General features: G+C 41.3%; 1 protein-coding gene across 4 annotated transcripts in view; it reads right to left on the bottom strand.

The window, feature by feature from the left end:
* Nucleotides 1–14,806, bottom strand: part of MAMLD1 (mastermind like domain containing 1) — a 120,520-nt gene that overhangs the window by 59,872 nt on the left and 45,842 nt on the right. The window lies entirely within an intron of this gene.

Here is a 14,806-nt window from a genome sequence, read left to right as displayed (position 1 = left end):
AAGCAGACCTGTGCTAAACCAAGTAAAGCTTTTTTATTTTTTTCATTTTATTTTATTTCATTTCTTTTTGTTTTTCATGATGTAGACATGAAATAGCTGCTCTGCATTCATTCATTTCTCTTTCTCAGAAATCCCCTTGACAGTATGGCATCAGGCACTAAAATGCAATGTCTACACTTCTGCCTCTGGAAAAATGGAAACGTACTCTTCCCATTTTCCCACTGAGTACACTAAAATCTCTGGATATTTATATAAAACAAACATAAGAAGATCCCAAAACGTGGAAAGAAGAAGGGACCTTGGGACTTGAGGAACGATGTGGTGGTGAGTTCTCTGGGTTTCCTTTTGGCTCACCAATATCAGACATGGACCTGAAGAAGCTGGCAACCCCAAAATGCCAATGGGCACAGGCAAAAAGTCCCCCAACAAAAGTTTACTTTCTTTAGCTAAAGGACTAGGACAAGGGAAGACTACCAAGGCAGAAAATTTGTATCCAAGAACTGGTACAATTCACCTAAATACCACAGAAAAAAAGTGTGGTCCCACCAAGTCCCAACATCAAAGGCCAAGTGGGGCCTAGACTCCACCCCCATCTGGCAATAATGATTTATTTCTTCCTGCCCCCCTGGGGTGGTATCAAAGGAGGCCTAACAGACAGGATCTTTTACCCTGCAGAGTGGTAATGAGTCCACATCCCATCACCGCCAATTTCAGTGGAGATCATATGGGGAATGGTAATGAGGCACTTCCACTGATCCCAGCCAGGATGGTATCAGTGAAAGCCTAGTAGGAAGCTAGAACTACCACACTGCCCAGCAGTAATGAGCCACCCTAACCTTGTTGTCAATGAAGGCTAAGTGAGGAGCCTAGACTTCAATACCCACATGAAAGAAATGAGATGGTGTCTCCTTCCCTGCCAAAGCATTGTCAGAGAAGTCAGCTAAAACAGAAGAGCTAAATAAGTGCTGAAATAAGAGAACTGTCAACCCGGAATCTTATACCTAGGGAAAATATGCTTCGGATATGGAAGGGGAATCCAGATATTCTCAGATAAAGGGACACTAAAAGTATTTGTTAGTAACAGACCCCTCCTAAGAGAATGGCTAAAGGAAGTTCTCTAAACAGAACGGAAGTGATAAAATAAGGGATTCTGGACACCACCAAGGAAGAATGTACAATGGAAAGAAAAAATATGGGTAAATATAATACACTTTCCTTCTCCTCTCAAGTTTTCTAAATTATGGCTGAAGCACCAATTATGACATTGCATGCTGTGGTCCTAAATGTTATGTGGAAGAAATATTTAACACAATTACATTATAAACAGGGGAGGGTAAAGAGGTGAAAAGAGGGGTAAGGTTCCCATACTTCACTCAAACTGGTAAAATGTTGACATCAATGGACTATTACAAGTTATGTATATATGACATAATACCTAGAATAACCACTTAAAATGGCACACAAAAAGATGCATGCAAAAACACTCTACACGAATCATCAAATGAATTTCAAAAAATGTTTAAGTAACCTACAGGAAGTCGAGACAGAGAAAATAAAGAAACCAAAACATTTCTATACACCAATAGTGAAGCAGCAGAAAAAGAAATCAAGGACTTGATCTCATTTACAATTGCACCAAAACCCATAAAATACCTAGGAATAATCCTAATCATAGAGGTAAAAGATCTGTATGCTGAAAACTATAGAAAGCTTATGAAAGAAATTGAAGAAGACACAAAGAAATGGAAGAACATTCCATGCTCATGGATCAGAAGAACAAATATTGTTAAAATGTCAATGCTACCCAAAGCAATCTACACGTTCAATGCAACCCCTTACAAAATAACACCACATTCTTTACAGAGCTAGAAACAAACAATCCTAAAACTTGTATGGAACCAGAAAAGACCCCAAATAGCCAAAGAAATCCTGAAGAAGAAAACCAAAGCTGGAGGCATCACAATTTCGGACTTCAAGCTATACTAAAAAGCTGTAATCATCAAGACAATATGGTACTGACACAAAAACAGACACATAGATCAATGGAACAGAATAGAGAATCCAGAAATGGACCCACAAATATATGGCCAACCAATCTTTGACAAAGCAGGAAAGAATATCCAATGGAAAGACAGTCTTTTTAGCAAATGGTGTTGGGAAAACTGGACAGTGGCATGTAGAAGAATGAACCTGGACCACTTTCTTATACCATACACAAAAATAAACTCAAAATGGATGAAAGACCTAAACGTAAGACAGGAAGCCATCAAAATCCTAGAGGAGAAAACAGGCAACAACCTCTTTGACCTCTTTGACCTTTGAAGAAGCAACTTCTTACTAGACATGTGTCTGGAGGCAAGGGAAACAAAAGGAAAAATGAACTATTGGGACCTTATCAAGATAAAAAGCTTCTGCACAGCAAACAATCAACAAAACTAAAAGGCAACTGACAGAATGGGAGAAGGTATTTTCAAATGACATATTGGATAAAGAGCTAGTATCCAAAATCTATAAAGAACTTATCAAACTCAACACCCAAAAAATAAATAATCCAGTGAAGAAATGGGCAAAAGACATGGACAGACACTTCTCCAAAGAAGACATCCAGATGGCTAATAGACACATGAAAAAATCCTCAACATCACTCATCACCAGGGAAATGCAAATCAAAACCACAATAAGATACCACCTCACACCTGTCAGAATGGCTAAAATGAACAACTCAGGAAACAACAGATGTTGCCGAGGATGCAGAGAAAGGGGAACACTTTTGCACTATTGGTGGGAATGCAAACTGGTGCAGCCGTTCTGGAGAACAGTATGCAGGTTCCTCAAAAACATAAAACTAGAACTACCCTACAACCCAGCAATTGCACTACTAGGTATTTATCCAAAGGATACAAACATGTTGGCTCAAAGGGGCACATGCACCCCCATGTTTATACCAGCACTATCAACAATAGCCAAATTATGGAAAGAGCCCTAATGTCCATCAACTGATGAATGCATAAATAATACATGGTCTGTGTGTGTGTGTGTGTGTGTGTGTGTGTGTGTGTATATATATATATATATATATATAAAATTACTGAGCAATCAAAAAGAATGAAATCTTGCCATTTGCAACAATGTGGATGGAACTACAATGTATTATGCTAAGTGAAATAAGTCAGTCAGAGAAAGATAAATATATGATTTCACTCATATGTCGAATTTCAGAAACACAACAGATGAACATAGGGGAAGGGAGGGAAAATAAGTTAAAACGAGAGAAGAGGCAAACCATAAGGGACTCTTAAATACAGAGAACAAACTGAGGGTTGCCAGAGGGGAGTTGGGTGGGGGGGATGGGCTAAATGGGAGATGGGCATTAAGGAGGGCACTTGTTGGGATGAGCACTGGGTGTTATACATAAGTGATGAATCACTAACTTCTACTCCCGAAATCATTATTACATTACATGTTAACTAACTTGGATTTAAATAAAAATTTTTTAGAAAGAAACAAAAACAGAACAAAATAAATTGGTATAATTAAGCACTAACTACCAGTAAGTTCGCTAAAATGAGAATGATCTAAATCCACCAATTAAAAGATACAAATTATCAATATTGGAATGAAAAAGGTAATATTGCTACTGATCCTATAGACATGTAAAGAATAAGGAAATACTACAAGTATCCCTACCCACATGAATTTGGAAATTAGATGAAATGGGCCAATTATTCTAAAAGCACAAACTACCAAAATTTACCCAAGATAATTATTAAAGGAATTCCTAATTTAAAAAATTCCGGAAAATGACAACTCCAGGCTTAGACAATTTCACTAGAATTATTCCAATTGTTTAAAGAAGAATTAGCACCAATTCTACATAATCTCTTCAGAAACTAGAAGGAAACTTGTTTAGAAGAATTAGAAGAAACTAGAAGGGAATTGTTTAAAGAAGAATTAGCACCAATTCTACATAATCTCTTCAGAAACTAGAGGGAACACTTCCCAAAACTGTGTTACCCTGACTGTAAGAATGAAGACTGTACAAAGAAGACTACGGACTAATATTTCTCATGCATACCAACACAGAAATCCTTAACACAGTTCTAGCAGTTTATGAGAAGAATTATACACTATGATCAAGTTGGGTTTATTCTAGGGATGCAAAGCTGGTTCAATATTCAAAAGTCAACCCACATTATCCACCATACTGACAAGCAAAATAATAAAATTCATGTGATCCCCTCAAAACAATGTTGAAAAAGAACAAAATTGGAGGATTCACACTTTCCAGTTTTAAAACTTACTGCAAAACTACAGTAATCAAAACAGCATGCTATTGGAATAAGACGGGCATATAAGCCAATGGAATAGACTCGAGAATCCAGAAATAAAGCCATAAAACTGTGGCCAATTGATTTTCAAAACGGGTGTCAAGACCACTCAGTGGAGGAAAGAATAGTCTCTTTAGCAAAATGTGCAAATGTGTCACATGCAAAAGGATGATGTTGGACCCCTCCCTCACACTACATTAAAAAAAAATCAACTCAATGGATCAACCTAAACATAGGAGCTCAAACTATAAAACATATAGAAGAAAACATAAGGGAAAATCTTTATGACATTGGGTTTGGCAATGGTTCTTAAACATCACACCAAGAGCATAAGCAACAAAAGGAAAAAATAGGTAAGTTGGACTTCATCAAAATGAAAAACTTTTATGCATCAAAGGTCATTATCAAGAAAGTAAAGATAGCCCACAGAATGAAAGAAAACAACTGCAAATCATATATCTGATAAGGTTCTAGTATTTAGAATGTATAAAGACCTCTTACAACCCAACAATGAGAAAACAATACAATCTAAAAAATTGGCAAAAGACTTGAATAGACATTTCTCCAAACAAGATAAACTTATGGCCAACAAGCACGTGTAAAGATGCTCAATACCACAGGTGTTAGGGAAATGAAAATCAAAACCATGACATACCACATCCCGCCCATTAGGATGGCATACTTAAAAAAAGGAAAATGACAAAGGTTGGCAAGAATGTGGAGAAATCGGAACCCTCGTACATTCCTGATGGGAATTTAAATGTTACAAGTGCCGTGGAGAACAGTTTGGCAGTTCCTTAAAAAGTAACACAGAATTACCATCTGACCCCACAATCCCACTCCTAGGTATATATCCCAAAGAATCAAAAATAGGTATTCAAATACTTTTACACAAATGTTCATAAGCGCATCATTCATGATCATCAAAAGGTGGAAATAACCCAAATGTCCATCAATGTATATGGATAAGCAAGTTTTGGTATAACCATACCATGGACTGTTACTCTGTCATGCAAAGGCATGAAGTACTGTCTGCCACATGCTGCCACGTGGATGAACGTTTATAACATTACACTAAGTGAAAAAAGCCTGTCGCAAAAAGTCACATAATGTATGAAGTTATCTTAAATGTCCGTAATAGGTAAATGCACGCAGGCAGAAATCAGATTGGTGTTTTCCAGAGCTGGGGGAGGGGAGAATGGAGAATGACTGCTTTATGAGTATGGGGTTTTATTTCAGTAAATGTTTAGGAACTAGATAGAGGTGATGCTTTAGTACATTGTGAATGTATTAAATAACACTAAGTTGTTATGTGAATTTCACCTTTAAAAAAATAGTGACCAAAAAAAAAAAAAAAAAAGAAAAAGAAAAAACTAGTGACCACACTAAATACTGGCAACAGTGAGAGGAATCAGATCGCGCACGCATTGCTGGTGGGAATGAAAAAGTCACTCCGCAAAAACAGTCACTGCAAAACTGTTCAGTGGTTTCTTTAAAAACTAAACACGCAACCGTTATAGGACCTAGCAGTTGAACTCCTGGGTATTTACCCCAGAGGAACAAGGACTTGTGTTCATACAAAACTTCGCAAAGGAGTGTTTGTAGTAGCTTTATTCATAGTAGCCAAAACACGGGAAACAACCCAGAAGTCCTTCAATGGATGAATGATTAAACAAACTGGTGCATGTATACCATGGAGTACTATTCAGCAATACAAAGACATAACTGTTGATCTATATAATGACCTGGATGAATCTGCAGAGAATTCTGCTGAGTGAAAAGAGCCAATCCCTTCAATTTACATACTGTGTGATTCCATTTATGTAACAATCTCGAAATGTCAAAACTATAAAAATGGACTGATTGGCGGTTGCCAAGGATTAAGGAAGGAATGAGTGAGGGAAGGAAGTGGATGCATCCACACATGGGCAACATGAGGGGGTACATGTGGTGATGGAAATGTTCTGTACCTTGACTGTACCAGTGTCAGCATCCTGGTTGTGATATCACACTATAGTTTTGCAAGATGTTATCATTAGGTGAAGCTGGCTAAAGGGACATGGAATCTATTTGCATTATTTCTTACAACTGCATGTTCATCTACAATTATCTCAAAACAAAAACTTCAATTAAAATCATATAATCATATCATTTGATGCAGAAAAATCACTTCACGAAATTCAACATCCATTCATGATAAAAAAAAAAAAGACCCTCAGAAAACCAGGAATAGGTGGGAAATTCCTCTACTTGATAAAGAATGTCTACATTGAACCTACAGATAACATCACACTTAATGATTAAAAAATAAATGCCTTCCCTATAAGGGGCGCCTGAGTGGCTCAGTTGGTTAAGAGTCCCAATTTGGCTCAGGTCATGATCTTGTGGCTCGTGGGTTTGAGCCCCCCGTCGGGCTCTGCAGAGCCTGCTTGGGATTCTCTGTCTCCCTCTCTCTCTCTGCCCCTCCTTGATTTGTGCTTTCTTTCTCTCAAAAATAAATAAACTTAAAACATTTTTTAAAAATGCCTCCCCTATAAGATTGTTAACAAGGAAAGGATGTCTGTGTCTTCATTGCTTGTACCAAATCAATATGTTGTATACCTTAAACTTACACAGTGTTGTCTGTCAAATATATCTCAATTAAAAAAAACGAAGCACTGGAAGTTCTAGCTAGTACATTAAGGTAAGAAAATGAAATGAAAGGCATGCATATTAGAAAAGAAGAAGTAAAACTATCTCTATTTGCAGTTGACATAATTGTCTACATGAAAAACCTTAAGAAATTTACAAAGAAACTCCTAGAACCAAGAAGTGAGTTTGGCAAGGTCTCAGGATACAAGATCAACAAATAAAAATCAATTACATTTATAAGTACCATCAATGAATAAATGGACACTGGATTAAAAATACAGTACCACGGACTACTGCCCCAAAACTTCCTAGGTGAGACCCAAACAAAACGTGTATAGGACTTACATGCTAAAAACTGCACAACACTGATGAAAGGAAAGAGAGAAGAGCTAAATGAATGGAGGGATATTCTGTGTTCATAGACTGGAGGACTCAGCATAATAAAGATGTCAGTTTTTCTCAAATTCATATGCAGCTTTAACCAAGTCCTATCAAAATCCCGATTCCTTTGTAGATACAGACAAGATGATTCTAAAATAAATGGGAACAATTTTCCAATATTAAGTGGAAAGGCAATGGAAGTAGAAGAGGTGAAACGATTTTCTGGTTGCTAGACTCATTATATGGCTGCATTAATCAAGACTGTCCGGTATTGGCAGAGGGACAGACACACAGATAACTGAAACAGAACACAGAACCCAGAACCCAGAAAAAGACCCGCACTAATATGCCCAACTGATTTTTGGCAAAAGCACAAAAGCAATCCGGTGCAGGAATGATAGCATTCTTAACACATGGTTCTGGAGCAAAGGAGCATCTGTAAGCAAAAAGTGAACATCAACCTCAACGTCACCCCTCACACAAAAATCAACTCAAAATTGACCATGGAATTAAGTGTAAGATGTCAAAATATACAAGTTTCATGAAAAGAAAAAAGTAGAACATCTTCAGGATGAAGAGCTAGACAAAATGTTCTTTCTCAGATGTGATCCAAAAAGCATGCCCCATAAAAAATATCGATAAATCAGACCTTATCAAAAATAAAATCTTTGGCTCTGTGACCCTGTGAATAGGAGAAAATATGTGCAACCTCATATGTGATAAAGGACTAGTATCTAGAATATGTAAGGAACCTCAAAACTCAACGGTAGTAAGACAAACTACTATCCAAGTAGAAAATGGGCAAAAGACATGAAAAGGCATTCCACTGTCGAGTTTCTATGGGTGGCAGACAAGGACATCCAAAGATGCTGAATGTCATTAACCATTAGAGAATTGCTAAAATCAAAACCAGTTATGACAGCAAAACCAGGTGAGGATGTGGAGAAATGGGTTCACCCATGCACTGCTGGTGGGAATGTAAAATGGTACAGATATTCTTCAAGATGGTTTGGTAGTTTCTTCTAAAACTAAACATGTAAGTGACAATTTCTTTTTTCTTTTTTTAAATTTTTTTGAAGTTTATTTTTGACAGACAGAGTGCAAGCAGGGGAGGGGCAGAGAGAGAGGGAGACACAGAATCCCAAGCAGGCTCCAGGCTCTAAGCTGTCAGCACAGAGCCTGACATGGGGCTCGAACCCATGAACTGTGAGATCATGACCTGAGCTGAAGTCGAACACTTAACCGACTGAGCCACGCAGGTACCCCTGCAAGTAACAATTTCTGTCCATGCGAGAGAGCTGTAGCAAGACTCATCAGAAAAAAAAAATAAAACTGTAGCAGGGCACCTGGGTGGTTCAGTTGGTTAAGCATCTGACTCTTGAGCTCACAGGTCATGACCTCACAGTTTATGAGATCGAGCCCCGCACTGGGCTCTGTGCCGACAGCATGGAGTCTGCTTGGGATCCTCTCTCTGCTCCTCCCCCACTCATGCATGCTCTCTCTCTCTCGTAAAATAAAACTCTAATAAAAAAGAAAAAAAACCTGCAGTAATATTGATTTTTTAGTTTTGATATTATACAACTGTGATTTGCAATTTCCCATGCATCTGTAATTATTTCAAAATAAGAATCGAACTGCTATTCCAAACAGATTTCAGTGTCCAGATCCAGAAGTTTGTATAGACCTTTTTATTCTTTAAAAAACAATTACCACCCAAATCTTTCTTGAGTACTTCAGGGACCAAGCCCGAGGCCTTGGCTGTGACCTCACTCAAATACTAGGATCTCGGGACAAAATGGCATATAACGTACAATGCACCCAAAGAAAACTGGAAAAAAGAGACCCCATTTACCACAGAGGCCATCACTAACTCTCTGGCCCGGCATCTGGAGCCCGTGTGGGGGACGGAGGCCCGGATCTTATTTCAGGGCTGGCAACACAAAACCTATCGACATCAAACAAGCTACCCATTCAGCTCAAAAGAAAAAAGGCAAAAAAAAAAAAAAAAAATGCCGCTTTTGCTTTTAAAGACTTCACTCCACTGATTTCTTGTCCTGCCCCTTTGTGGCTCCCAGCAGCCAATGTAAAGGGGACAAGTGGGGGTAATGGCCAGACCTTCCTGAACAAAGGCCTGATTCTCTGGTCTGCAGTAGCAGCCTACTGGCCCAGCATCACATCAGTGCACTTGGGTACTGGCTAGACCCAGGGCTGGGGATCACAGCCAATGGAGGAGGGCGCTGGCAGGATGTCCCACCTGGAAATTGACTTTGTTTGGTCCAAGTCATAGGAGTCTCCCACCCCCAGCCTCGGGACACGGTCTCGTTTTCTCTTTCCCTCTAGATGAACCTGGGCCTGGGAAAGAGCCCTTGGGCAGACCTTTCTGTCCACAGCAGGGGTCTGCCACCTTCCCACCCCTGAGGCCTGCCTGGGCTTCTCCTCCTCTGGCAATGCCCATGAGCACCTGTCTGGGAAGTCTACGCCCCTTGCATTAAAAGAAACCAACCCCCAGCAATTTTTCTCAGCCAAGCACAACCCAGGGCTGTAGACGAACCCTAAAGCCATCTGCCACGCAGTTTGGATTTGAGTCTCACAAATCCATGTACACTCAACTTGCCATTTCATAAAGAAATGAAATGCTCCAGGGATATGTGTTGCTTTGTGACTTTGTGGACTGAGCACGTGGGGATCAGGGTGGGGCAAGGACTGATCTCAGACCTCAGCTTCAGAACAGAGGCCGGTGGGCAGTCTCTCTTTCCCCCTCAGGCTCTAAGTGCATATCTGGGAGCTCCTGGCCACCCACATCTGGAAGACATCAGCCTGAGCTCTGAAGGCACACCAGTACCTCTGGGGCTATCACCGGCTCACCCCACCCCGCATTAGCCATGCCTCTAGTGCCTGACCTCTTGCAGGTCTGCAGACTCTGCCAGATCTCTGATGTCCACCTCTAAGTGCCAGCTGGGGCCAACTCTACCTTGCTGCTGCCTAACTTCATGTGTGACAGTGGAAGGAAACGAGGAGCCAGATTAAAGGCATGTGGCAAGAAAGGAAGGGGAGCATGAGGATATTGCTGGAGCAACCCTGAAATCTTCTTTTTTTAAATGTTTATTTATTTTAAGAGAGAGAGAGAGAATGCAGGGAAGGGGCAGAGAGAGAGGGAGACAGAGAATCTGAAATAGGCTCCAGGCTCTGAGCTGTCCGCAGAGCCTGATGCGGGGCTCGAACTCACGAACCATGAGATCATGACCTGAGCCGAAACCAAGAGTCAGATGCTTAGCTGACTAGGCCACTCAGGGGTCCCCTGGAATCTTCTTTAAAAGCACAAAGCAGTCCTGGGGCGCCTGGGTGGCTCAGTCAGTTAAGTGTCAGACTTCGGCCCAGGTTATGATCTCACAATTCATGGGTTCAAGCCCCGCGTCGGGCTCTGTGCTGACAGCTCAGAGCTTGGAGCTTGTTTCAGATTCTGTGTCTCCCTCTCTCTGCCCCCCCCCCACTTATGCGTTTTCTCTCTCTCTCTCTCTCTCTCTCTCAAAAATAAATAAACATTAAAAAAAAAAAAAAGCACAAAGCAGTCCTCACGCCTTTGACCCCCAGCCCCTACCAGCTTGGCCAGGAATAGCCTTGGGTTTTGGACCAGAAGAGCCAAACGGCATGCTGCACCATGAGGGCTACTTCTCAGCTTCACCAATGGACCCGAGAGTGTCCCTCATCCCAACCACTTCTTCCTCTATGTACCCTGGGTAGGGTGAGGGTGAGGAGACGGGCACTGCTCAGCCATTCCCCAGGCAACCTCTGAGCCCATGATGTCCCACCCCGAGGCTCCAGGTTGTTGGGCACATTTTTCGTCAGGACAGAAGCCATTCAATAGGAGAGCCCTCATCTTTCAAGGGTGAAATTTAGCCCCCAAAGCAAAGAAAAAAGCCCAAAGACCTCCAGGTTTCAAAAGGGCTTGCAGATGAACACATCTACGATATGGATGGCTAAATAAGTCAAATCTGTTTTCGAACATGCGCACTACTGCTATAGGTCAGGTGGAACTGTGTCCCCTTCCCAATCATATATTGTCATCCTAACCCCAGTACTTCAGAATGTGACTTTATTTGCAAATAGGGTCATCGCAGATGTAAGTAGTTAAGATGAGGTCATACTGGAGTAGGGTGGGCCCCTAATTTGGTATGACTGGTGTCCTTACGAAAAGGGGACATTTGGATCCAGAGGCACACTCACAGGGAGAAGGTCATGTGAGGACTGGGGTGATGCTGCCACAAGCGAAGAAGTACCAGATCCTTCTGTGGCCCCTTCAGAGGGAGTGTGGCCCTAATGACACTTTGATTTCAGACTTCTATCTTCGAAGTGTGAGAAAATAGATGTCTGTTGTCTAAGCCTCCTAGTCTGTGGAATTCTGTTATGGCAGCCCCATCAAAATCATACACCATGGACAAAACTGTTTTTATGGGAAGGTGGAAACCAGCAAGGAGTGGCCTGTGTCCACAGCAGAGTACACTCACTGGTTGGGCTCAGGGTACTTCTTCTTTTGTGGCGAAATATAATCTCTCATTAGGATGTCTAAGAGCTGAAGCGTTCAGAGCCCAGGGCAGTCTTCGGCTCTGGGCACTTAGAGAACACTCAGTTCTGGACTATTATTCATCTGCCCACCCCATTAACCTAAAGCCAGGGATCATCCTACCTATCCCAGGCAGCTTGGAACCAGAGCACCTGATGCAGTGCTGTGCTCATGGCAAACAGTTTACAAAAATTCTCTAGACAAAACTGTGGTGCAGGGGCCACGTGGGAAAGGAGAAGCAAGGAAACAAAGGGAAAGAGGTTCCTCCAATGAAGATTCCCTTGGCTTGATGGCTGGCTGCATGCAGACCAGGAAGCTAAGGCCACTCATACCTTCCAGACTTCCAGGCTGGATGGTGGTAAGAAGTATGGGGCTGCTGATAGGCAGAGAACATTGCATGAGGAACAGACTCAGCAGCTCACTGCCATCAATCATGGCCACTGTGGGTACTAATCACAGCAGATCACTAAAAGGTACTGGCTAACTGTGAATAATTACTATCTGCCACTAGCAATCTTAGTGTTAAGCTGGGCACAAGTCAAGTAGGATGCTATGGTCCAGCAGGATTCAGACCTAGGAGAAGCAGGCAGAACCCAGGCTGGTGACAGGCAGCTCAAGTGTTAAAGAGGCCAGGCTTCTATGTCAGTATAGGCAGGGCTTTGGAGCCCAATGACAGGCCTTGAAGCAGGAAGACCAGCTTCTGAGTCATGAGTTATGGGGCTCTGGGAAAGCTGCTTAACCTTAAAGACTCAGTTTCCTCATGTGTAAAGTGCAAACTTCTATGCAGAAATATAACAGCTACCACTGGGTGCCGACCATGAATCAGGCATCTGTTTGGCAATTCACACAGAGCATTTCACTGGCTCTGTCCAACCTTCCTACAAGGTACATATGAAGAGCTCCCTTTGTGTCCCCATCAGCCAGGGCAGGATGTACTTGTCTAACAGTTGGCTTCCCCTCTGGTTTGTAAACTCTCTGAGGGAAGGAAGCATGACTTCCATGTGGCTGCAGCTCCAGAGTCAGAACACACAGTAGGGGGCCAGGAACTATCTGCTGGATGGATCTGTAGAGTGGATTCGAGCTTGGGTGGAAGGCTGGACTAGAACCTTCTAAAGCAGTCCCTCAGCCTAGGGTGCTGATGACCTGGTGTGTTGGAGCCCATGTGTCCATAGGAATACATGACATGTTCCTCAATATTTCTGTGCATTTGAAAGGACTGCTTTGATAGTGCGCAGAACTATAAGGCATAGAATTATATAGCCTTGTGCTAATAAATATATCAATATTCCAAAACACCAATACCACTCTTACTTTTTAAAAGTTGGCTTTAAAAAGTCCAAAGTGATGTGGAAAAATTGGAACCCTCAAATATTGCTGGTGAGAACATAAAATGGCGCACTCTGGAAAACAGTGTGGTGGTTCCTGAGCAAGTTAAACATAGAGTAGCTACATGATTCAGCAATTCTGCTCTTGGGTGTATACCCAAGAGACCTGAAAACATGTCTACACAAAAACCTGCACATGAATGTTCATAGTAGCACTATTCATAACAGCCAAGAGGTTTAAATCACCCAAATGTCTATCAACTGGTGAATGGAGAAGGAAAATGTGGTCTATCTATACAATGGGATGTTATTCAACCATAAAAAGGAATGAAGTGTGGGGCACCTGGATGGCTCAGGTGGTTAGGCGTCCAATTTCGGCTCGGGTCATGATGTCACAGTTTCTGAGTTCAAGCCCCGAGTCAGGCTCTGTGCTGACAGCTCAGAGCCTGGAGCCTGCTCCCGATTGTGTGTCTTCTTCTCCCTCTGCCCCTCCCCCACTCACATGCTGTCTCCCTCTCAAAAATAAATAAACATTTTTTTAAAGGAATGAAGTGTGATATGTACTACAACATGGAGGTACCTTGAAATCAAGATGCTAAGTGAAAGATGTCAGGTACAAGAGGCTACAGATTGTATGATTCCATTTATATGAAATGTCCAGAATAGGCAAGTCTGTAGAGAAAGAAACTAGATTTGTAGTTGCCTAAGGCTGTGGGGAGAGGGGAGAATGTGGCGTGATGGAGGCTGGGATTCTTTTGAGGGCGATAAAAATGTTCTAGAATTAATTGTGATGATGGTTTGCACATGTCTGTGAATATGCTAAAACTCATTCATTCATTCTAAATTTTCAAACAGTGAATTGTACGATATGTGACTTACATACTAATTGAACTTTTTCAAAAAGCCCAAATTATCACTCCTTAATCTAACTTGGGATTTTAGAAAGACGCTCCTTTTAGAGAAAGGATGAATGAACATCTTGTAAGTTTTTGGAAAAAAGAAAGTCTATATCCTCTACTCTTTTTAAGTTTTTATTTTAATTCCAGTTAGATAACAGTGTTATATTAGTTTCAGGTGTACGATATAGTAATTCAACACTTCCATGCATCACCTTGTGCTCATCAACACAAGTGCTCTCCTTAATCCCCATCACCTGTTTCACCCATCCCCCCCCTCCTCTGGTAACCATCAGTGTGCTATCTATAGTTGAGAGTCTGTTTCTTGGGTTCTCTCTCTCTTCCTTTGCTCATTTGTTTTGTTTCTTAAATTCCACATATGAGTGAAATCATATGGTCTCTGTCTTTCTCTGACTGACTTATTTGGCTTAGCATCATACTGTCTAGCTCCATCCATGTCATAGTAAATGGCAAGACTTCATTTTTTATGACTAATATTCCATTGTATATATAAACCAACTCTTCTGTGTCCATTCACCTATCCTCTACTCTTAGTAAAACTGGGTCCTTGTGAAATGGGATGTCAATGGGCCTTTTCACCTGTTGCTGGTGACCTTTCCCTAGTGACCCACATACTCAGGAAAAAACTTACCAAGTTGATGTGGAAATGATATCTCAAGCTCT

Source organism: Acinonyx jubatus, chromosome X (assembly GCF_027475565.1).
Source record: "Acinonyx jubatus isolate Ajub_Pintada_27869175 chromosome X, VMU_Ajub_asm_v1.0, whole genome shotgun sequence".
Classification (NCBI taxonomy): Eukaryota; Metazoa; Chordata; class Mammalia; order Carnivora; family Felidae; genus Acinonyx; species Acinonyx jubatus.
This window is presented reverse-complemented; position numbering and strand designations above follow the sequence as displayed.